Genomic DNA, 27,312 nt, shown 5'->3' with positions numbered 1-27,312 from the left:
GGTAATTTTGGGTTTACTAAATAAACTATCTTGTTGATAATATTGGGCTTAATAAATAAACTATCTTCTTGGTAATTTTAGGATGAATAAATAAACTATCTTGTTGATAACTTTGGGTTTCATAAATAAACTTGTTGGTAATTTTAGGTTTATCGTATGATCTATATTGTTGGTAATTTTAGTGTTTTCTAAATTATGTATCTTGTTTTTGGTTGAATTACCAATTAAATTTGAACTCGTACAGTACAAAATATGACATTCAAAGTTAGCTGCAATTGTTCGGTTGCTTCAATGCAAAGAGCGGTATCATCTGCATGCAAAAGCAAATATAACTTGACAAAGCAGCCAGAATCAAGAGGGTCCAATGCATCATGAATACTACTTGGCAATTTGTTCACTAAATGGTATGTTTTATGAATAAAAGCTTTCAGGTTGCACGGGAAAGAAAGTGAAAAAAGTGCCCTCTAAATTACCCCAGTATTACTTTTAAAATAAAGGCAGAGGTCTTACCTTTTGTTCTTACACACGATATATCTTAGTTATACTTATTTCAGATAAAATAACTAATTTTTCGTCAAACGAGTCCTCAGTAATGTGTGCTACAGTGATTTCCTATCTGTTGAAATCAATAAGGCACAGTTGCATTTAATTTATAGCAGTTATTCGAGTTTCTTTAAAAATGGCTATTTGTAATATATTTTTGGTAACCTTGTTTCGTCTTCACCAAGTAAATCATATTGTTCCAAAGATCCAGTGTTTCTGAATACATCTTTAGTTATTTCGATCTCCAGAATTAACATATTTTTAAATTAATTGGAGTATTGTATCCCTGTGTCCAACACTATGGAATTAGACAACTGTCAATCAAACACTATTTTTGAAAATAAATGTAACAAGGCTAATTGAAACAAAATTATTGTTTGTTTTCCCACCACAAGCATTGCTGCTTTCTTATTGCCCTTAATACATCATGGTCACTAATGGATTTGTTAGGTCACTGTTATAGCGAGTATAAATGAGATTCGTGTTCTGAGATGTCAACGTCTTCTAACTCAAATAAAACCTGAAATTAGATTTAACTTATATGGTAATTTTATAAAACATACAGATGTTTTTCGAAATCGTATCTTCACCGAGCACGACACTATTTTGAAGTGCGTTTTACAAACACAAAGTGTACAGTTTTTATCTTTATGTAACATATCTGTATAGTATACAGCTTGGGTAAATGTCTATAAACTATGCTTATTTTATTTATCCTTCTGCTGAAAAACTATAACTAATGCAAATTTATTCAAAGAACTATATTGGTTGTAACCATGACAAGTGAACAACATCCAGATTCTTCTTATCTATGTATGATAATTTCTGTTGCTTTATGGGTTTGTTTGGGTAGTTGTTTTGGTAGGGTTTTTTTCTTCAGTCGTCGTCTTTGGTTTGGAAACTGATCTCTCTTTGTTTGAACAAGACCACGTGCAAAATTTACTTGTACTATACAACATTTCCTTATTATTTTATCTATCCATACTTTAACAACATCCACAGTGTTTCCGCTCACATGTAGAATGTGTTTTCCAATGCTTCGCCATAATGAATTTTTTCAACAGCCATTCTGATCAGACTTTTATCCTCCTTCTTTTCCAATGTTGCAAGTAAATATGTAAATATATCATGTGCGTTTAGAAAATAGACACAAAGTTACAGAAAAGGTAAAATAGCCAATAAATTGGTGCGATTTAATCAACAATCTTCCAGTCAGTTGAAGACATAATTAATATAGGTAAAGTTGCAGAAAATAAGTCATTCTTTTCTTCAGAGAGATTCTCCGTCATATCAGGTAAGAAGACAAAAATGGAGAGCCAGTCCAGCATCAGTAACTGTAACAATGTATTTCGAACAGTTATTCAACAAAATATAGAGCTCGTCTTGTTTTATGGCAGTAATATTAATCACATTTTTGTACATATCAATTATTCGGTTTATATATGCACACAATTTCTTATGAAACTGCATGCATCAATGTTAAAAAATCTAATTTCTTGAAGTGCTGTCAATGCACATATTTTCATTTAATATTTGAAAGAAAATGAAGAAAGGTTTAAATGATATTCAAGATATTCAAAGTAGACATTGAAACATAACCTTACCTACCTCCTTTTCACCGAGACTGACTGGATGCAAGGAAAATGAAGTTTATCACTATTTTCTTGGTTATTGTCTGATAAAACAATATTTCAAGTGTGCATGCCCGAAATCTCACCAGGTACAAAAGTTATTACCGATATTCATCTATATGAATAACTTGAACATATTTCTCTCTGAAGTGCGTTTGAAGCCATTTTTTAAGGTACCTTCATATCGCTTTATATTAAGGTAGCTTCTTACCGCTTTATGTTAATTGAAGACAAAATAACTTAATCTTTATTTCTCTTTGAGATGAAAGTGTGTCCCTTAACAGTCGACTGTTACGTGTAGACATTATCTTAATTAAGGTGTAGATTTATACAAATTCCTGGTGAATGGTCAAATGATTAAAAAAAATTTTTTCCAAAAACCCTTGTACGCACCAGACATCAGCTCAGCACGCGTTAGACCCAACTGCGATATGGTAGGGGCGGAAAGTTACGTTAAAAGGCAGACTTGCCATTTTTAATACTGTTGTTGTTGGTCTCTTTGGAAGAAGGGGTGCGGAAAATATTCGCCAAATTTACCTGTTTTGTTGTTGTCGGAACTTGCGAATTTGGCAATTGATAACGGAATTGGATGATCAAATAACGTTGCATTGCTCTTAGTTCTGGTATCTGTCTGAATGGTAGCATTATATTTACGGCATGACAATTCTCAAAATCAAAGATGATAAATAGATCTATTATGACAGAAGTAGTTGGGTTGAGGCGGTCTAGAATGACGATTATAACTGATGTAAAATTCATAGAAATAGAAGGAATCCGTTGATGTAGAACGAATTACTATACTGAAAATATCTGAACCAATTTTATTCCGGAAATGAAAACTCCACTACGCTTATAGGCAATAATGCTATTCGATCGTACATTCCGACGCTTGTAATGATATCACCTTCAGTATGCATTGTTTGCTCTTGAGCAGAATTCAGGGTCTATTTGCATTGAACGAATATTTATTTCTTAGGAATTTGGAATGACCCTGATGCACTATTCTGTTAGACCGCATTATAATCCTGTCAGTACCTTAAATGATAAAATGCCAGAAATTTTATTGATGAGATACGTGCTCAAACATGGGAATTGCACGTGTAATATGAGTACATTTCGCTTGTTTGTTTGTTGATTTCCTTTAATTTCCAGCATTTAACAACCCCACTTTATAAGACTTTGGTGCTTGTATATAATGTGTGTGTGTGTGTGTGTGTGTGTGTGATTTGGATGTTTAACGTGGCTTAAACAATTTTCTGTCATATCGCTACGATGTCTGCAGTGTAGTGACATCTAGCATTGGGGAATCATGCCGCAGACATGTAGCATCATCTCCCACCCAGTCACATTATCCTGACACCATGCCGACCAGTCTTAACACTAACCTCTTAATGCTGAGCGCCTAGCGAGGTAGCTGCTTGTACCATTTTTAGAAGTCTAAGTCTTTGGTATGAGTCGGCCGGGATTCGAACCCGCGATCTCTCGCATCTGAGGAGGATGCTCTAACCAATAGGCCACTAGAGCGGTATAATCTTTGTGCGTAGCAATTGATTATGAAAATATAGCAATCAGCTTATAACTCACGGAATACTAATATCTGCCCGACGGTACGAGCATGTGAACAATTACGTAGACGTAGTGATAACATGAGAACTTTTTAGGAAAGAATGAAAAGCATTAATAGAAAGAGACAACAACAATTTGAAAAAAAAGTCTTACCATGTCTAAACTTGACTTCATTGAAACAGATGGTATATTAACCAATGTGGTACGAATAGATATAAAAGTATGCTTTACAACGAACCTCGTTTAAATTTAAACATTGTAAGGTATTTAAAGTTAAACAGAAAATCGATTCTAATTTTTAAAACGTGTCATGTATACATAGATGAGATGCCATTTACATAGGTCAGACAAAAATAAGACTCATAGTATGGACAGTAAAGAAAAACCGAAGATCTCAGATTATTACAAGTTATAAAAAGTCTATGTAACTGTTCAGATGGAAACATCAAAGTTCTTCACTTTTTATACTGATTATGAATATTTAAGAGACGAAAAAAAAACTTGATTTCATATGCATTCTACAATCAGATCTTCATAGTTCTAATTATTTGAAATTAATGAAAAATTAAATCGGATGCTTTTGGCATTATATCAATATATATTGACTTTAAAAGTGTAATGTATCTACCTGAAGAACATCCATGATGATGATGCAAACGTCACATGGACTTATATTTAGAATACAAACATATACGTCAGATGTATCTATAGTTACAACTAGATAACGAATACAAGAAAGATCTGAAGAATTATCTGAACATACGATGAACGAAGACCCGATAGCGAGGCAACACAGAGGGTTAAACAAATAAGCCGCAATGAACTACTAAAATATAGAGAGCAGGAAAAAGTTGATCGGACACCTTTAATCTTTACTTACCATCCAGACTACCCCAAACTAGCCCACCGCAACCAAAAAATATTAAAGACACTCTAGTCAGAGCGAAGCTAATGCCAATCACAAAACAAGACCACCCAAGCAAATTTGGTTCCTATGGTGATTAAAAGGTGAAAAACCTGTCAACTAGTTTTGCCCTGTTCGTTGTGATTTTATTGCATTTTAATTTTAGGGCCCATATTTTAAAGTGCTCCGAGCCTCCTACCATCTACTTCCTGTATAGCATGTACATGTGATAGATGTGATGTTTTCGCGTCAAACATGCCACCATCGATTGTGTCAGCAGGCTTAACTTAAATGTATACTATATATTCTTGTTGATGGCCTTTGGCTTTTCTGGCCAGTGGATCTCTCTAAGGCACGAAACATGATGAAATAATACTGTTCATATTTTATATTTATACGCCCCCACCCCACCCCACCTCACCACACCCCAAAAATAGGAAAATCAAGACAGAAGCAACTTGGTCATTTATATAGGTCAGTCTGATATTTGGTCAATGTGTCAAACACTGAACATGAACTATATTCAAAGTTTTCTTTATCTTCCAAACTCTGAGTACTAACAGCAATTTAAACCTCCCTATTCGGAATATTTTCTATATACCTGATATAAAATGACGTCGCATCCAGTGACCCTGTTCGTAGAAACACAATCTGACACGTTAGGGGTTAAAAATGTCATCTGCTTTCGGCTCACGAGGATGATTTAATTATTGGATTGCCCACGCTAGCGCCGAGAGATGACAACACAATCTAATCTTGACGACAAATTAATTTGAGATAAACATCATTATTACCAATTAAGCCTTCATGTTCCTGACATGAATTAGGCCCGTATGGTTAAATTCGGCTCTTATGGCAGTTATTGCTTTAGTACCTAGAATGACACCCATGAGACCAAATATAAAAGAATATCAGAAGAGGCAATGAAGCTAAATCAGTTAAAAAAGGACATGCAGTGGCAGGACACCTTAAAAAACCAGCCTGCTCATGAATGCACTATTACGGATGCAATTAGGTTTAAGAGTACTCTGTTGGAGAAAAGGAGAAACATGAAACTTCACGTTTAATACCTCATTGTATCTTTTTGATTTATAAAGATATGGTTTCCTTTTACAAATTTGCGATGGAACATCATGTTCAGTCAGAAAGCATTTATTTTCTGAAAAAGAACATTTTTTTCTGTGCCACATTATGATACTTAGCAAGCTTGCGATTGCAGACGATATCTCGTAATTCCTCGACCCTAAATATATATAAATATATATATATATATATATATATATATATATATATATATATATATATATTAAAATTTAAAAAACCTATGTTTTAACAAATACTATATACGGAATACCATTGCCACAAACGTCTCTAATAAATGCTTACTCAGTGAAGCTTTCCCCCATGCGAATTGAAGTCTGAATCTACGATTACAAAGCGCATGTGCATTCCTTGAGGTGTTTGACTCAGTCTTTGAGAAAGCCTTTCCAGTATCATTTAGTCAGATCTAAATCGCAGGAGTTCGGTGAATTTTTTACTTACTCTTGTCAGTGACCGATATTTGCCTTGCAGTCCGAACTACAACAACCATAAAACAATCCAAGCAAGCTTACTTTATCACAAGTGTTTTGGAAACCGCACTTTTCGGGCATTTTCTTCAAAGTATTTTATCTTTCCACCTTCTTTCGATACTCTATGGTTAACAAAGCCGGACGCGCGAGGTATCTCAAAGAGAATAAAACGAGAAACATCTACAGGTCATGTAACCCTTTTGATCTCGACATGAACTAAAAATAATAATGCCAATCTATCGAAATCCGCAAATAGGTATTGCTTTTTTTCTAAAGCAGGAGTTAGGATAGCTTGCAAATGATATGCCCTTATAAATGTAATCATACACAGGAAAGAGTTTATGATGTGAGATCATGCTTTATGGCTTAACTACCCAAACTTTATTGCGTTATTTAACTTCTGGATAATAATCGGTTCAAATGGCATCATTCAGTCGTGGAAATAAAATTAAATACTTTAAAACTTTTGCCCAATTATGATTGGTTATGCCGAGGCGAAATTACATAGATATTTTCTTTCTTACGTTAATACCGGCTTTATTTCATAGTTTGATGCAGAAACAATGTGATATATGTGGTACAAGAAATATATTCAGTATTTACACAGGGAAACAAAATGTTCTTTTTCTAAACTTGCTCTAGAATCGGAGATTAAAGAATTTAACTCACTCTCCTGAATTCCCCCTCTCCTTTTCCTCACATTCAAAGAATGGTCATATAACTCCAGGATTTTGATGACCTAATATGATGCGGTAACATTCCTGACATTTTGTAGACTGTTTGACCCTATCTTACCACAAAGCAAATCCAATTCAGCGTTGTATCTCAGCGTGTTTATCGATGTTATCAAAATAGCAAGCGGAAATTTCATAGAGATGCGAACGGTGCAATCAAATTTCTTAACCAAAATAAATTTCAATGTTTGAAATGTTCCTACTATTGTGTTCTAGGTCACAAAGTGCTCATTTGCCCTGTTGTGAGTATAACTTCTGAAGATACACACAAAAGTGCATCATATGACATGATGGGAATGGTTGTATTTTTCACCTGTGAAAATATAGTAATGAAAAAATACGAAACATATTTCGCCAGCAATGTTCCTTAGTTCACACTTAAGTATTTAATAGAAAAGAGTATTACGATGGCGATAATTGTCATATTCTGGCATTGATCTGCAAATAAAGAAGTTAAAATGAATGTCCCTTGGCTGTTCTTATGTTTACTAACTTTTCTACTAATTTTTTCTTCCGAAAATTTTATCCGACAGTAGCATTTACTTCATCAGCAGTTAGAATTGAATGCACTTTTCCATGCGAAACTGGGATTGCAACACTGTTTTAACCCAAAAGTTGTTACCGACTAATGCAGTCAGTATAAAGCAATACTTCTGAAATAGGTGTGAGCATTGAAACTGACACAGACGTTATCCTCAAGATGAAGCATATGTACAACATACCTTTTGGTTTCTTATTTCAAACGTTTTGCTAATGTCAATAAATATATCACCAGTCTGGAAATCCCAAAGTCCACTGACGTCATCAATAAATGAGTTACGAATTCAAGCTTTAGTCCAAAATAAGTTCAAATATAGGATTTTATTTCTTTCAGAATAAAGAAAGGAACAACCCCTCCCTCAAATGCTGATTATATTCAACAAATCCGCAAGATGGTGTCCGGAAATGAATTTTACAAAAGTCAGATACCTATGATATATTTTCCTTATAACGTGATTTGCGACGTTATGATACGTTATCACACGTGTGTAATACCCAAAAGCATGGGCTTACTACTGTAATAAATCTAGTGTAAGCGCCATTTGTATTTACGTTCCATTTTATAGTTTTATTAGGTTTTAGTCATTAGTTGATTGATTATGGGAAGTTGGTGTTGGGGAAATATTCGTCAGACATTAGACAATTTGTAGGGACAAACGTCACAGAGTGTAGTATTGATGAGATTTGATGAAGGCATGGTTTAGTTTTGAGTTCAGGTCAGAGCCGAAAGTGGACATGAAGCCAAATAGTTCATATTAAAATCTAATGGTGCTGATTGGTAGCGGAATTCGATGCGGACTATTTGTGATAGGGACTGTTATTTTGTACAATGGTATAATTGAGAAGGGATTCTTCCATTATCTGGAGTCATCTTTTATTGCTGGCATGATGGTAAATATGGTGTAAAGTCACATGTGAAATGAGGTTCAAAATCGTGGTTCCACTAACCAAGGAATAGGATATAAAAGTAGTTCCCGTTTTTTTTTTCTTTTTTTCTTCTTTCTTTTTTGTTTTGGTGTTTGAATTGTGATTTGTATTTTATGGTATTTAAGTACTGACGTTATTGTACGCAATTCTAACAAAGAGAAGCTATGCCATTGTGAAGTTGTGATATTTGTGGTCATTCATTTATTAGAGGAAAATTATTTATAGTCCTGGCGCGCTATTAGAACTCCCAGTAGACCACGGTTGTCGTAAAGACGTCCTTGAAAGTAAGATGAAAACAAGTGACTTCTAGCAGAATTCGCTCGCAAAAGAGACCTCTTTGTTTATTACTTTACCTCGAATTTTACACAAGTAATGGAATAGTGGTTAATATCGAAATTGCCAATCAGCATTGAAATTACCAGAGCAAATGCAAGGGAAAATTGGACGATGAATGCAAAATGTAATAAAATTTAAATTATTATTATTAACATTTGCTTTGGAATTAAAATGGTCATGCTTGGTTGGAAAAAATTCAAATATTAGTTATTGACGGCCAAGTAATATGCGCTCTCTTGAATTTTTTAAGACGTGACTAATAAAGACAACCTGATTGTAATGTTTTGCACTCTGCGATCATGCTCCCTAGGAGAAGATTTAAAAAAAAATAGAGAGTGCGGTTTAGATATAAAAATGCTTATCTTTATTTAGAAGATTATGACATTTATTTTTCTTTAATCTTTGCTTTGCTTTGTATGCCTATTAGGAAAGATTCTCCAAGGGTCCGGTTTGCTTATTATCGCTGTCCGATGGTGTATATAATTTCGGTTGAAGGGCCTTCTTGTCTTCCTGTGGATTTTGGGAAGGTTCCTTTTCTTTACCACACTGTCTATCTGGCTTTTATCATACTATATAGCCAGGATTCTCTCTCTCTCTCTCTCTCTCTCTCTCTCTCTCTCTCTCTCTCGATGTGATTTAAAACAGTGTCCACAAAACCATCGATACAAAGTTGCAATAGCCTGTCAAGATTTGTACGGTAAATTCATTTGTAAGGAGGAATACACATACTGAACTCTATTTAATGCATCGTGTACCTATATTTCCTTCTTCTTCTTTTATAATACCTATTAGTATGGGTCTAAAAGCATATTATTTAACATTAAAATTTCCGAAGGCCGCTTTACCCTCCATTAACCTTTCTCTTATACTGTGGGAGTTGGTAAACAGTAGACTAATCAACCAATAAAGAAACGTAGGGAAGGATAATGGATAAATTCCCTTAATATAAGTCTCCCCCAATATCACATCTCTCTCTCTCTCTCTCTCTCTCTCTCTCTCTCTCTTCGTATAAAGATACCAACGAGTGTGGCGTATTTTCGCCTGTGTCTAACGTGTCATACGACGATGTTTCTGAACCTATGACTGATGGACAAATTGATAGAATTAGCATTCTCTCGGTTTTTTTTTTTTTTTTTTTTAAACCCAACCACAAACAAGTGTGAAAATGAAAAGCATGACAAATATTTTTAAAAATGCACAAAACTAAGTCATTTCATTCATTGATTTATAATTTCTAAGCTGACTGGTGTTCAGGGATCTCTAACACTATCGAATTATTGGCATTTCAAACGGAAGCTTCTGATGTAAACATGCATACATGATACATATTCAAGTACTAATATAGAAATATGGATTTGTGAAGACCAGCCTACTACGTGATACAAGGAAATCAGGGGTATAGCTACGCATACGTGGCAGTATCTTAAACAAGATGACCAACCTACCGCCCCCCACCCCCAAAGGTTCGAATAGCACTACGATAGGACCATTTATGTGGGATTTAGCTAAAACTGGGTCAATCGTACATCTATATCGTTCCAAAAACATTTCCGCTGCCGCTTCGCGTCTCCGGTTATGCCTTTCCCTCCTTTTAGTCCTCCGTACAGCAGTAATTAATTAATATTCTGTGTATAAAGCGTCAGATGGGTGCGTTGCCTCCATAAGTAGTACGCCATACTTATATCTTGAACTAGTTGCTCATGGCCAACTGGGCGCACGCGATTATTATTCAAGATCGAACGTTGTGCAAGGAGTCTGCCAGTCAGTGTGTAGAACTAGAACGCTTCATATTGAATTCAATATGTAAAAGAAAACCGTCACGGTATAATTCCTACAGCGGAGTGCAGTTGCATTAGATTAAGCGCTACAGTAGAAGGAAGGAAAGACTTGTAAATCCCACAAACTGTTTCGAAACAAGCGTGCGATCGACGCGGAGTTGTATGATAACAATATCTCTACTACCCGAAGAGGGAAAATATAAAAATTATTCAACACAATCGGACACTGATGGTGAAGCTCTTCCAATTAATGTATTAAAATAATTACATATTGTGGATTTTCTGATTTTTATGTCTTTTATGACCCTCATTAAGCTTGAAGCACTGATATTGCAGGACTGTATTTAAGTCTCCAATAAACAGATATAGGATAACGATTGAATCATTTCACGGGTTTTATTTTGGTTGGACATCGTTGACTTCGGAGTAATTACTAGTGTTTAAAGTTTTTGAATCAAATACGTTGTACATTTATGATGTAAATAGGAAAGTGGAGGAGAAGAAGAGGGACAGATTACATTACTCGATGACTTTGTAGTTTGAGGAAAATATTAAATATTTAATTAATGTTGAGAAATTAGCTGATAGGTAAAGAGAGAGAAGTTTTAAGTAATGGAAATTTCCAAAGGTGCCGCTAGTTTTCACCGATTCTTCACCCACCTCCAAAAACAAATATGGAACGACTTTTAAACAAGTTAGTGACTTTAAAATGTCGCAGGTTCAAAGATAAATTGTGTAATAAATATCGAAAAATCTTGAATTATCGTAATCTCTAAGTCAATTACGTTCAATTTGCATCAGAGCTTCAATCATTAAAATTATCTCATGATTAATGTGTTTCTTTAGCTCAATTTAGGAATTGAATTTCATATTTTACATAATTCTGAAGTCATGAAGCTTGAAAATTGATTACAAACTGCATGAACAGCCGTAGCAAATTGGAATTTGTTCACGTATCGTATAAAAATCGATTTTCAAGCTTTGTGACTTCAAGCATGTGGTAAAATATAATATTCAACTCTTATGCTTTTTAATATTTTTACAATTAATAACAAATGTAAAGGAATACAATAACATTATCATATTTTAACCACACTTTACAAATTTTGACAAAGTATATAAGAACGTCGAATGAACACGTAAGTAGTTCCTTTCTGGTGTAATGAACTAATAAGCTTCAGTTTTGTGCATTATATGATATGATTTATCCAGTCAAAATGCTAGTAACAAAGGCTTGGTAAAGATGTGTAATTATATTATAGGATTAAATGATCATGGTTGGGTATTTATCGAAGTGTAAAGTTTACCTAATCACTCACAAAGTACACATCGATAAATACCCAACCATGATCATTTAATCCTTATAATTCCAATTTACTTCCTTTCTAACATTAGATCAGCGGATGTAACCAATGAAACATTCACCTTTATGTACCTCGAAGTTTTCTTTCATTAGCCTCTTAACTGCGAGAGAATACATAGCCCTATCTCGCTAGCCAGGATTCATTGATTGATTCTTTATACAGTGATACGGGGTAGAATGTTATAGTGGGTCATGCCATTGATATACTGTTTTGATCATTATTGTAATACATAAAATTGGTTGTTGCGGTTAAACTAGGAATATTCCTTCTTTTCTTTTTTTGAAAATTACTCTTGCGGGTGGCACGTGTTGCTATAGCAACGTCGTTGTTACTTTCTACGCATTTCGAACTTTCAAGAGCAAAATCGTGTCCATTTTTAGTGACACTCCTTGGTTGACATATGACCCTGACCTTTAATAACCGCTGCTGTAACATGTTGTCGCGGTGAAATGCAATAATTTCCGAAGATTAGCTTCTAAAACCTGATATATGCCTTCTTCGGCAAAAGGGGCGAGTGTTGGAATGCAGGAAGGTCTGTGCAATTACATTGTTTTAACTTCTAGTGGTAGATTTTAAGCTGTGGCTTGTCATTTTTTATCAGAAATCACAGGAGTGGGTGGGTGGGAGCTTGTTGTTATTATTGTTAGGGTGCAAGGCGTTGATATAAATAAAACTTCACCTCAAATGATCGTGTAACAGGGAACCAAAAGTAGTCTGCAGAATTTATCGATGTGTAAAAAAAAAGATCCAGATCAATATGACGTGACTGTTTACATCCAGTCAAAGAGCAGAAAACGCAGTCAATTTATAAAAATTGGAATTATAAACAAATAATAATTTTTGTTTACATTGGATAAACATTGTGACACCACATGTTGTCACAAATGACGTCACATAAAGTCAAGGTTTAATGACCGAGGTATCCAAATGTGTTTTTGAAAGTTATTTCACTACGTTATTTTGCTGCTTAATCGATTAAAATCAATATGTTGTGATGTGATAACTATAATATTACAATAGTACTGATCTCAAATAAAACAAGGTTCACAACTGGTAGAAATTATTCTACTCCTTCCATAAATTTCATTTCAAATAAGCATTCATGTAAATTCCGGTATAAATTCCTTGAGATTTAATTCACAGAGGATGCAGGAACGACAATGAATATTACTGTGAAATCCAATAGGCTGTGTGGGGTATCCCGAGACGAATGTCATCCGTGCAGAATACAGCCGAGCTTGGGAATGTGAGGACCCTGATATCTCAAATTTTATTTCGAGTCCACCGACGTCGTCGATATAAAAGATGTATTAGGCGGGGACCGAGCGAACTATTCGAGTTGCGTTGACTACGCTCATTGAGTTGCTGAATTTGTCCTGTTTTGATAGAAATTGTTTCGCCATGCACATTCTTTTAAAACTACGGCAGTGAACATTTACGGAACGTGGCAATGAATATTTACGGAAAACTGCAGTGAACATTTACGGAATATGGCAATAAAGATTGATGGAATATGGCAACGAACATTTCCGTAACATGGCAATGAACATTTACAGAACATGGCTATGAATATTAACGGGACATGGCAATGAATCTTTACGGATCATGGCAATGAAAATTTACGGAAGACACCGTTTTCCTTAGGTCTGAAGTTGTGCTCTTTTGAGACCGACAAAAAAGGCCACGTAATGAAATAGCATAATATATATGAAGCAACGGCATTCGATTGTTTAGAAGAAAAAAATTCATTTATCAGAATTTTATAAAGACAATTATATGTGAAAGCACGTTAAGGGTGCAACGAGAAGCGACTAAATATGAAATGTCGCTATCTCGTCGTTTTGTTTTCAACCCCTCCCTATACATTGGGTTCCATTTACATTTGCTTGGAATTCAGAGTGATTAACAACAAAGACATTATTTAAACTTTGTTTCTTTATTTGCTATTAAAAATCAGGCATAGTTGACCAGATACGTTTATGCATAAGTTAAACTGTGTGTGAGCACTTGCGCAGTACTGTCTTTCTTTTGGGACAGAAATTCGATATTGTCTCTGAAAATGTGTAAAGAATTTTCTCAATTGCGCAGAGATTAACTTCGGCTCTAGTAACAGTTAACGCAATTAGCTAATCGGTCTTAAAACATTGCATGAATAACAAGGAGGTTAAAGAGAGGAAAGGAAAAAATAATATTCAGAATTTGAACTAAAGGACGATAATACAGCAGGGAACATAAAAAATCTGACCTAACCAGATCTGTTTAGTTTTTACGGAATCAGAGTAAGTGGAAATACACTTAAATATAGCAGAACGTTGACTTAATGAAACTATAAAATCATAATTGGTGACAATAGTTAAGATAGAGGTGTTCCAAAGACATGCATGACATTATGCTTCCAACATAGCTTAAAATTATTGTTTTCCCTTTGCATTAAGAGTTCCTGCAGTTTATTGTGGAAACTTGCTGCGGTTGCATGTACAATAGTTGCACAAACTGAAAATGATTTTTGTATAAATACTTACGACACAACTGTTTTCTTATAGTTAAATAATTTCTCTTTTTCCTATGCAGTTCAAATTTGAAAAATATGAAACATATACCTACAACTCTGGCAAATATATCGGGTTTATTATATAGTTTTAGCTTTGTCTTTGTCTCGTCCAAAACAACAACAAAATACCTCAAAACAATCCAGTCTTTGCACCAACCTTTCACGGTACACATTTGTATCGTACGGGATGCCCTGCATCGCGGAAATATATATTTTACTTACCTTGATTAAAATATTTTGACAGTCAGGATATTGTATCATGCCAGGCCTATGAGTGTAATCCCCAAAGTGTCTAACACAAAACACACGCAAGCAACGAATAATTTAATGATAATTGAAGCATCTGACACAGGACACGTGCACAAATAAGTACATGTTAACAATATAAAATGCTGACACAGGACACAAGCACAAATGAGTACTATAGTGACAATATAAACATCTGACAGAGCACACGCACAAATGAGTACTATATTGATAATCTAAACATTTGATACAAGACACAAGCACAGATGAGTCATATAATGACAATCACAAGCTATGAATGTTACAATGACCAATTACAAATCTGACACTGAACACACGCAAGCTTCTTTATTGACAATATAAACATCTGACACAGAACACGTGCAAGTAATGGGTACTATAATGACAATATAAACATCTGACACAGAACACATGCAAGTAATGGGTACTATAATGACAATATAAACATCTGACACAGAACACGTGCAAGTAATGGGTACTATAATAACAATATAAACATCTGACACAGAACACATGCAAGTAATGGGTACTATAATGACAATATAAACATCTGGCTCAGACTACATACGTGTAATGAGCTCTTGAATGACACGTTCAAACAATTGGCACTATAATGACAATAGAAACATCTGACACAGAACACATGCTAGCTGTGAACATAATGATGACAATATAAACACGTGACACGATCCACGCGCAAACAATAAGTTCTGTGATGGCAACATAAGCACCTGACACAAACTACGTGCAAACATTAAGTACTGTGATGACAAAATAAACACCTGACACAGAACAGATTCAAGCTATAACTACTATAATGACCCTATACATATCTACCAACAACCACGTGCAAGCAATGGGTTACTAAAATGATAATATACATATCTGACACAGAACACATGGGAGCAATGCGAGCTATAATGACAATATAAGCATCATTTGCATGTTGCCTTTTGGTGGTAACTAACATACTTCATGTTCATCATCAAATAGAATTGAATTAACTTTCAATGTATTTATTCTGTTTTTCTGTATAATGAAAACTGAATGAAGTTGAGTCAGATGACTATTTTCAGAGTTTTAAATCGGCTGCTGGAGCAATGCACTTAGAAATATGAAATATGCGATATGGAATGATTCAAAGCAGAGTAAATATACTAAAGCGTGTCTACAGAAAGTTGTGTAGCTTATCGACAGTGTAATTGGGAATATGCTATTACAGCCACTGAAAATAACTTTAGTTAAATTCTTCGAAAATTTAAACGAAATTGAAGATATTTTAAAAGGAAGTACAAATTCTCTTTCTCCTCTACCTCTCTCATCTCCCTCTCCATCTCTTTCTCCCTGTCTCCCTCTCCCCTCTCCCTTTCTGTCTCTCTCCCTCTCTCTTTATCTCTCGCTCCCTCTCCCTCCCTCTCCCTCCCTCCCTCTTTCTCTCCCTCCCGCTCTCTCCCACTTTCTATTTCTACCTCTGTGTGTGTGTATATATACGCACGCGTGTATATATATATATATATATATATATATATATATATATATATATATATATATATACACGCGTGCGTGCATGTTAAATTGTTAAAAATGAGTTCTAATTAAAGATCTACGACTTCCGTTGGCGAGAGTTATCTTTCTTTAAAGTTAACGGATATGGAACATAATATAACGGTAACATATGCAGCAAATGCGAACGTTTCGAACTGATTAGAGATGTAACAAATCCCGATTACAAGGATCAGGTTGAGGAACAACAGAAATAATACGCAACTATACATGGTGCAATTAGTACACGAACTTGCAGTAAGACTGAAGAGTTAAAAGAAGAAACACGTTTTTACACTGTAGATGCTTCGAAGATTCGGTTACAGGGTCACTAAAAAATATTGCTAAACAGTTATCCCGAGAGGCTGTTGTATTTATCCCGAATTATTTTTTCGAGAAGGATATTAAATAAAAATACGTTCTTGATTATTAGTGCAGTGCGATTGTTAAGTTTTAACTCTCGGAGCAGTTAAACAATAAAATGCATATCGGCATATAAAAGTTGTTTGTATTTTTTATTTACACTTGATTTGATTTGTATGCATGATGAACACTCTGACATTTACTTCTTTCTATTTTAGCTCTGAAGATATGGATTTGGCCGTGTCTTCAGTTTGTAAATGACATAGGCAACGTTTTTGCTCCGTACAGATGGCTTTGATTATGTCTTCAAAATGTGTATGAGATACGCGATATTATACTGCTCTGTAAGTTGGTTTTGGCTATGTCTTCAATTTGCAAATGACATAGACGATGTTTTTGCTCCGTACAGTTGGTTTTGGCTATGTCTTCAATTTGCAAATGACATAGACGATGTTTTTGCTCCGTACAGTTGGTTTTGGCTATGTCTTCAATTTGCAAATGACACAGACGATGTTTTTGCTCCGTACAGTTGGTTTTGGCTATGTCTTCAATTTGCAAATGACATAGACGATGTTTTTGCTCCGTACAGTTGGTTTTGGCTATGTCTTCAATTTGCAAATGACATAGACGATGTTTCTGCTCCGTACAGTTGGTTTTGGCTATGTCTTCAATTTGCAAATGACACAGACGATGTTTTTGCTCCGTACAGTTGGTTTTGGCTATGTCTTCAATTGTTAAATGACATAGGCGATGTTTTTGCTCCGTACAGTTGGCTTTGGCTAGGTCTTCAATTTGTAACTGAGATAAGCTATGTTTTCGCTCTACACAGACAATATTGAAAGCAAACGCTACATTTACCGAGTTCTAAATGAGTTGCAACAGTAAGCAAGATAAATCTGCAACAGTGGGTGTTCGATGAGATTCGTCACAATTTTTAATTAATTTAGAAGACTCGGATTATCGTTATTTTATTAAAGGAAATTCATCAGATTTAGAGAATATAAAAATGATAGGCTGCTGTTGAAATATAACTTAATGTTGAAACAATATTTATATATGCGTTTTGGGCGGATCACAATTTGATATAACAACAGTACTGGTATATCAAGTTGCTTATACCAATACTTTAAAAGCCATGTTACTTTTTAAAGTATACTTTATTTTATATTAACTTTGTAATATAAAGATTTTGCTTTTTCTGCGTGTATCTTCATTTTCGAAGACCTTTCTGACACATATAATCTTATATAGACAGGATTGTGCTGATGTTCCGCTAAACTCCGAACTTAAATACAAACATAGCTGGGATTGTAATAATATATATATGCCTAAAGAAAAATGTGTGAAAGATTGTTAATGTATTGGTTTTAACGCCAGTTTTAAGCGCACGTTAGATTATACATGGCGACAACTAAAGCTGGTGGAGGAAGAACCCGGGGAAAAAAAAAACAACAGATCCACAACGGGTAGCTACTCATATACACACCCTGGTCGAACCCGAGACTCAAACCCAAGCGGACAGAGGTTAGATGGCAGTTATAAGTAAATACTAGCGCTTTAGACCACTCGGCCACTTGGGAATCTAAAATGTGCATGGTCCAGGAATGCCTTAATGATTACTACTAATTGGTGTAAATGTTTTACTGTATCCATTAATCGCTTTGATAATGACTGAAATAAAACGCACTTGTATGAATGTAATTACACTATCTTTACAACCCTTCTTCCTGATAAGTATCTTAACTTGTCCTCTAGGGTTTCAAATCGTGGAAATTTGTCCTAAAACGTATCTCAATGTGCCTACAAGTATACCCTTCTACGCGGAGACGTCGGTAATAACTTATCTGATTTCAGATAAAGGATGATCTACAGTGTCATAAACACTATAACAATTGATGATAAACGTATCGATGGAAAGTGAAATATAAGTATAAAAATATTATTCAAAAATACACTCGACATCTAGCCTCATTTCATGAAAAGGAGCATAATGATTACCAATTAGTCATACATTCTTTAGACCTGCCTCTTAATCACCAATTAGGTTTGTTGTTAGTGTTGTTGATGCTGTTGATATTTCTGTTGATGATGATGACAATGATGATTAGCTATAAGTTTTATTAGGTATGATGATGATGATTAATATTATTAATATTATTATTTATATTTATAATTATTGTTATTATTATTATTATTATTATTATTATTATTATTATTTTGTCGTGGTTGTCCTGTTTTGTTGTTGTTACTGGTGGTGGTAGTGGTACTGTAGGTGGTGGTTAAAATTATCATTAACATTGTCTATTTTGTGGAACTTACCACAGATAAGGTTTTTAATCTGTGGAAAAAAAACAGCAACAAAAAAAAACACAAAAGACCAAATCATCGCCAAAAAAAACGCCAGAAAGAACAACTAAGCCAGGCGCCCCAGTTGCTATCTCAGCCACCAAATTGCAGCTATCTGTTGAAACTGACAGCAATAAATCAGACATTTTCCTCGTACCTATAATCTTAAAGACCCCAAAACAGGTACTCGTAAACCGATGCCCGTGTATCTGCAACTTGTCAATTCCAACAGGCGTGCAATATAAATGGATCTGAAGTGAAACTGCATAAGCGGGAATGTGGTCCCTGTGTGAATGTATGCGCGTGCGTCAAGGCGCGCGCGCGCGCACACACACACACACACACACACAAACAGGTAAAATGAGTATATTAAAGTGTCTCTCCTGTTCTTCCTTTCTCTCTTTCATTAACGATGTGGCTCATGCTTTCCATGATATCTTGATCTTATCATATACATTTTAAAATATTAAGTCTGGCTTCACCAGTAATTTGAATACTTTACTCGAGATTTTTTCTCGTCTGCTCATCTCCCATCTTACCTGCCAAATGTTTTTTTTATCGGTGGTGGGGGCTTTATACTTTTCTATCCTACAATCATAGAAAAGAAAAGATGTAGGTCAGCGTCAATTTTGGCGTCAAGTCAAATGAGATACGGAAGTATCTCTTGAAGAATAAGTTTCACCCCCAATCTACAACCCAAAATATGTTCTGTATCCCAATTGAGATTTATGTAGAATATTATATTTATGGAGACCTCAAAATTGGTGAGTAGAAAAGTGTTTCCCAATTACTTTATAAATGTTGGGTCAGAGGGGAATTTGTCTAGTTTACCAGTCTTAGGTCCTCCATTATCAACATGAAAAACGTTGACCTGCTTCAATGGCATTAGAGCACACACCACTTTGTAAAACAAAATCATATAGGAGAGATCAGTAAGAGAATGAGATATTTTATATTATCTCCAGAAAGCGTTACAGTTCTGGCACTAGTCCATAGCTTTTTATTGTGTCAAAACTGAAGAGAAGGTTACTAACTTCATTAACAGAGAATCTTGGTTTACTGACTTCATGAACAGAGAATCTTGGTTTACTAACTTCATGAACAGAGAATCATGGTTTACTAACTTCATGAACAGAGAATCATGGTTTACTGACTTCATGAACAGAGAATCATGGTTTACTAACTTCATAAACAGAGAATCATGGTTTACTGACTTCATAAACAGAGAATCTTGGTTTACTAACTTCAATATCAGAAACACTCGTTCTGCTACAAAATCCACCGATGAGGAAAAGCCATGAGAGGTCGAAATAACTAATTCATTCAGGTAATTGCTGATAGATACGAAAGATTCATTCATCATGTGTGCAATTTCATATTTATTATGTACAGTTTTTTTTAAATTATTTACAGGAATTTCATAAGGGGCTTGAGAAACTATTCGATTCAAAATGTATTCGTGTCCTTTGTACGAGAAATTAACATGACTAATGTTTTTTTCTTACGTTCCTAGATAAGAGACGTGCTGTTTTCGCCAAGTTTTATAGTTGTGCTAATCTTTGTTTTGGTGATAGAAGTCACACTATTTATGAACTTTTTTTATATCAACGGTGCACTATTCCGATTGTCTGTGTCGCTTAAAATCTTTGGATTTTAGTTGAGCATAGTTATTAAGTATGCATAAAAACCAGTCAGACCCAACTTCTCACACGGCATATAGATCGAGTCATAAAATGATGCGTTCTCTAATACCGATGATTTGTTCATGAAGGAAAAAAAATGATTGAAAGAACTACATATACCATTCCAATGAGTATTTTTGTATGGTTTGATTTTGCAATATGCAGATCGGATAATGGTTAGTTGGAGCAAAGCATGGTATGATGATTTCCGATGTGGACTGATTGGGTAGTGATCTATCAAAGCAGATGTCGACTCATTTACCTTTGTTGGTTTATTCGTAATTTGGTTAAGGATATGAGATAAATCATGTCCATTCAGTATTTACCTTATAATCCAAATGATCGTACATTGTGATACGTTGCATATTAGGAGTACAGAAAGTGTCACGTTTAATTTCAGAATTTCAGTATTGCAAAATGTCAATCCATGTGAACAAGAAGAAAATATTTTGATTAGAGAGCGGTATCACTTTTAAGGTCTAATTTTTGTGTATCGTTAAGTGACTATATATAAAAACTATCCCACCGCCCATACAGTGTGTGCTCTGTTTTGTTTTTTTATATCTCTAAACTATAGTCTTCCGTGGTGATTAAGGAATCATCAAGAGAATTATATTGAAAAACATAAGACAAAGATTAAAGTAATCGATAATGCTAAACATAACAAAAGTTGATTTAAGCAAATAGTGTAAGAAAAAAAAAAAAAATATATATATATATATATATATATATATATATATATATATATATATATATATATATATATATATATATATATATATATATGCAGTCAGTATGTACGCACCATCTCCAACCTAACAACCAAATGGAGAATCATTGGCTATAATGTTATCAACGCCACAGTTGCTATTTATTACATTGGGTTGATTACAGACGCATGATAAGAGATACCTGGATGGGAAGTAACACAGTCGGTTCACTCTTAAAGGTTGCATTCCGGGCCAATATAACTTAAGGTGTTAAAGAAGGCACCGATTATGAGTGTGTCCCTACCATGATATGTTGACTACCACCCCTAATTATAGATATATGTTTCAAATACAGTATTAGCGGATTTTGTCACGATTTAATTGAGGGGTACCACCTGTCATTACTGTTTGTCTGGAAATCGTAAAATCCCGAGTTTTATCTGAATCTGTTCTACACGTTATGCAAATGTCTAAGGGCAAAGTTCTGAACATGGGTAGGACTTTGACGCACGACGCATTCTCCGTTTTCAAGAGACTGAAGACGTTCTATCAAGAACAGACAAGGTACAAAAACATTATTGTCTTTTTGATAAAGAAGTCTTTTAGAAGACCTTTCTATGCACGGGTTTGTGTCTTTTGCTTCCTCATCAGAACAAGGTACTGGCCATTAATTAAATCGAGATCTACTTTACAAAAATATCTTCAATAAATTCATCTCAGAAAGTCCCAAAATACGTGTCACTGAAAGAAAAGAATGTTCTCTATCGTATAAAACGATTACCCATATTTCTCAATATGCCGACAGTGAAACAAAACACGTTCGCTCTAAATGTTATAGGGGTACACTTTTCATTAAATAGAAGGGTACAAGTTTGTTTTTTATTGACAATTTCTAAAGGTGTCCCTTACATGGAAGCCTCCAATGACAGGTTTCATTGTATATGATAAATGAGGTTCTTTTTGAAGGTATTTTTAATTTTTTCTAAATATTAGAGCCTGTTTATGGCGTTGTTCAACAAAATGTTATTGGTAGAAACATTTCTGCTTTTTTTCTTGTTGATGGATTTCTCACTGGGAACTGGAGTTGATGAATTTTAAGACAAATATTAAGCAGGAAACACGCTTCTCAGAATCAAGAAGGCAAAAAGTTAATACAAAAATAGAAACAACATGATCTTAAATTGTTCACGATTTTGAAACAAAATAAATATTAGTTCTTCAGGTGTTTCAATGTAAATTATTTTCATCGCATTTATTAATCTACGATGTATTTTCTTGTTTCTCTGTTTGCAAAGAATTTATTGAATCTGTCATGATCAGTGAATGATTTTATCAAGGCAAAGGTAGGGTCAAATCTTTCCTTATATAATAGCAGCTAACCAATCTTCATTGAGCAAACACAAACATAAGAATACTTTAGTTTCCTCTAAGGTTATTTTCAATAGAGCTTTTGTATTTTAAAATTCCACAGGTCAAAATTCTCATAGTCAAAAGACTTATTTTCTCGGGGATAAACGATAATATTCTAGCATATTGTACGTGCATCCCAAATAAGTTTTAAAAAAATGGTATATTGCAAACATTTCTTACATTAAAATTATATATATATATATATATATATATATATATATATATATATATATATATATATATATATATATATATATATATGCAAACATGTTGATGGAACACTGGCTGATAAACAAATGTATCGCCTAATTAAAACTGGTTAAGAAATAGCATTTATCACTTTGCTTATATCAAAACGTTTCTAAATAACTTTTCGAATATATATATATATATATATATATATATATATATATATATATATATATATATATATATATATATATATATATATATCATCTTACGTTTGTAGCAAATGTGTTTACAGTAAGTATTGTCTATTATTTTGAATCTTCTGTCAAATCGCGCTTTTGCTTATACGATGTCATAATTTGGTGCTGCCATCCCTCTAAAATTCTCTGAGTTGAAATAATTTTATTTTCAAAGAAGACTGATTACTCGAAAATATAACCGTAGCAAAAAATGATTCAGGATCTCTAAGAAATTGGATCATATCGCCTACATATATTCGGTAAATTGGAATTAAGTTGGTTTATACAGTTACGAGATTTTGTATTAATAAATTTATTAGTATTTAGTAATTGTGCGCAGCTTTTCATTTGCTAGTGTTCATGGATAGATTTAATCAGTTAAGTATTGTCATTAGAAAGATGCAAACAATTCTTACCTTGTGTATCTTTGATTTAGAAAATGGATTGTAAACACCCCGTCAACTCGAAACTGCACACAACAAAGCTTGTATATGGTCTTTGGTTTTACACCGATACCTCTGCCAGACGCAGACACAGTCTGCTGTGATTTGAGTGACAAATTATGATGTCACAAAACAAAGTTCCAGTCTAGATCCAACCTCTTTTTGATATCGAGATGTCCAAGTGAATTGTGTCGTAAAAGTTAAGTCAAGTCAGAATCCACTTACTAAAGAAGCTCTACTCAGAACATTAGATCTACGCTAGAATAAAAAGCGCACGAGTTTAATTTCCGTTCTCGCGATGCGTAAATCCATACGGTATCTGGCGGTATAAACAAGATCAGCGAAGCAAAAGGTTTGATAAGCCAAGAGGCCTGCTCCCTGGAATGTGGGATGAAAATGCAAGCTAGCATAGCGCCACTATCAGAAGACGATACCGCTGTGTCAGATGGGCACATTGGTGCTAAGTGTTTTATCAGAGGATATACACATTTCTTACAGTATTGCCTCGATCAGTGATAATTAGTAGTAAACATTATCCTTAATACATCGGTACTATCAGAAAGAGGATTGAGAGCAAATTTATATACCGTCTGTAAACAATCTTAAAAAGACGCAGATAATGTGGGCTGCACATTACATATACCTGAAAAATTACTTAAATTTGAATTATTGACATTGTTTAGTCAGCAATTTTGTCGATTAAACACAAGGTTTCAATCTCTGCAAGTCTGAAAGATCTAATATCCCTTGTACTTACATTTCCTTTAACATGATGTCGGTTATTAAAGGTTAATGAGGTTTTCTTAAAGCACTCTATCAGTTATTAATGCGTAAGGGTTATTTAGCATGATGTCGGTTATTAAAGGATAATAGTAGGTTGTTTTATGATACAAGACAGACTATGCAAGAATATAGGCAAAAGCGTAGATTAAAACTTTGTTCAGCAACACTTTCAATCTGTTTAAAATCAAATCCCCACAATCATATGGTCACCGGTAACCAATCATGTTCTATTGGTCACCAATAACAAATCATGTTCTATTAACCTTGTGACTCACCAATTATTTCACAGATTTCACATTTGTGAAAGTGAGAAACGCCATTTGAAATATATCATTACTAACCTTAATTCTGCACCTTGGCCGATGTTTACATTTATCACCAAATGTGTACTTTAAGAAGACAGTTCTTGTTTATAAGTTGAAGGAACAAACCGAAATTCACGTATAATCAATTATATTTAAGTTAGCTTCAAAGCGATTAAAGGAGGATTTCGTTCATACTTCATACACTCAATTGAATAATGTACATCTCATTACATTTAGAACAACTGAATTTCGCTCCACGTATTAAAGCTATATTAAACAGAAGATGAAAAAAAAAACATTCATGGAGATGAATATCTATTATGTGACTAATTCCACCTATCATTCATATGTCCTGTTTTCGAAAAAAGAACGTTGGTGTGGAATAAATAGAACATACAGAATTGGATCTAATAAACTTAAGGAACAGTTTCAGTGGTCTTAAATAAGTAACAAAGTAAAACTCTAAACGTTTTGTAAAATTGAAAAAATAATTTTTGTCCCCAAAATACAAAGTGAGCAAGTAACAATTACTTACATTACCGCAACTGAGATCGTAACAGGCATAAGCGGTGTATCAATTCCAAAAAGAAGCGAGTAATCCGGATGAGTTCCTGTGGTAATGTACTGCAGTGTCCTGGTGTATCAACAGTACAGAAAAATCACATTGATATAATCCAAAAATGTTTTTAAATGAATTCACCGTAATTCTGTAAAATATCCGAATATCTTTAAATGTTACAGCACTGTATTTCGAACTAATGATAATTAAAATCAATGATTCCCCTCAATATAAATAAATAACTTCCAAGACTGATAATTATTCTAGGAATGCCGTATTCCACAAATAATTCTCTTATTGAGATTACTAAGTCATAATACAGATACATATTCATTCCAGAATGAATTGAAATAATAAACAAGGCGACGAAGTTTACACTAACTAATCAGAAAACATGCAATTATCTTTCACACAAAAAACTATGACATCCATTCTCATCACATGTTTATGTGAATTAGAGCGCAAATCAGCTTTGAAACTTTACAAATGAATCTACGCATTTGATACAACACTGATTCATCTTTAAGTTGCAAACTTACGATTTATAAGAATATTAGTATTTAACTAACTCTTACAAACTTAATTCATGAATATATTTGGTTATATGCATCAGGTTTTATAGTAAAGGCACACTTTTATTTCTGTAATTGTACTTGTGTATGAGCACTCATTCAATCCATTTCCAATCAAATATGTACCGCTTGCGGATTATAATGGTATTAATTCAATATTAATTCAATCTAATAATCAACAATATGGACATCGAACAATTTTTGTCCAAGCCAGCCCTGAGACCATCTTTTGGTCGGTAAAGCGCCTGTCAGTCAGTAGGAGTTTTAATCAGCGAGATTGGTAACAAAATTGTTTCATAATATTTTTGTTTTCTTACGAACTTCCAACGTGTATTCAATTAATGAAACCATTGGAACTTGTGTGTAAGAATGAATGTGATACAACCACGTAACAGTGTTTGACCAAATGTAAAGACTTTGAAACCTTTCATTTTATTTAAACAATACTGATCGTAATACGATCATTATTTCTTAAAATGGTAGTTGAAAATAAAAAAAAAACGAAAATGAAAAACAGATAAATGACTAAACAAGCAAACATCGGCAACAAGGAGCTACCACTAAAGTTTGTTATGATCGCAATTGGTTTTGAACCTGGCACAAATTATATGCCGAAATCAGTTTGAACTGCAGTGGCTCGATTCCACAGATTATTCACGTCTTGTGCCTCTAGCACAACTTAAAAATTTATTTAACAGGAAATCAAACTGGAAACATCCGAACTAATCAATACTGTTACATACTCCAGATGTAAGACACGATTCAGTACTTTAATTTTTAAAGCATGTGGACGAATTTACTTGTTTAGATGATTGGATCAAGAGTAAATCTACTTTATTCAAACTTATTTGAAGAAAAATGAGTATACGTAGACAATGGGGGAGGGGGGAGTTGGACGTGAGAGAAAAAGAGTGATTTGGATTTTTAACGTAGATTTTAACAATTTTTCAGTCATATCAATACGATGCCTGCACTGTGGCAGTTCATTCCTCAGGTATGTATCGTGTCCAACCCAATCATTATCCCGACACCAGGCTGACCAGTCCTAACACTAACCTCTTAATGGCGAGCGCCAAGCAAGGCAGCTGCTAGTACCATTTCTATACGTCTTTGGTATGACTGCCGGGGTTCGAACCCGCTGTCACAGAATTGAAACTGAGTGGGCTTTGGACTAAATGAATAACACAAATCACAATGTGTGTGAATGACGAGACTTGTGTATTGTACGATAAGATGATGGCACAAAAATAATAAATGAAACAATCTATGCAATTCCAGACTCTCGCACACACCCTACACACATTGACATCTGTGTACCTATCTATCTATCTACCGATCTATCTATCTATGTACCTATGTATGTATGTATGTATGTATGTATGTATGTATGTATGCATGTATGTATGTATGTCTGTATGTATGTATGTATGTATGTATGTATCTATCTATCTATCTAT

At 34.2% G+C, this 27,312-nt stretch overlaps 1 protein-coding gene across 1 annotated transcript in view; it reads right to left on the bottom strand.

The window, feature by feature from the left end:
* Window positions 1-23,990, bottom strand: part of LOC149795138 (G protein-coupled receptor 83-like) — an 88,273-nt gene extending 64,283 nt beyond the window's left edge. Inside the window, exon 1 of the mRNA XM_089964848.1 lies at window positions 23,610-23,990. The gene's annotated coding sequence lies outside the window, so the exon portion shown is untranslated. The remainder of the gene's footprint in view (window positions 1-23,609) is intronic.
* Between the last annotated feature and the right edge of the window lie 3,322 nt (window positions 23,991-27,312).

Source organism: Sinohyriopsis cumingii, chromosome 7, assembly GCF_028554795.1.
Source record: "Sinohyriopsis cumingii isolate HCF-2022 chromosome 7, ASM2855479v2, whole genome shotgun sequence".
In the NCBI taxonomy this organism is placed as follows: Eukaryota; Metazoa; Mollusca; class Bivalvia; order Unionida; family Unionidae; genus Sinohyriopsis; species Sinohyriopsis cumingii.
The sequence above is the reverse complement of the archived record's forward strand: the minus strand, read 5'-3'. Positions and strand labels throughout refer to the sequence as shown.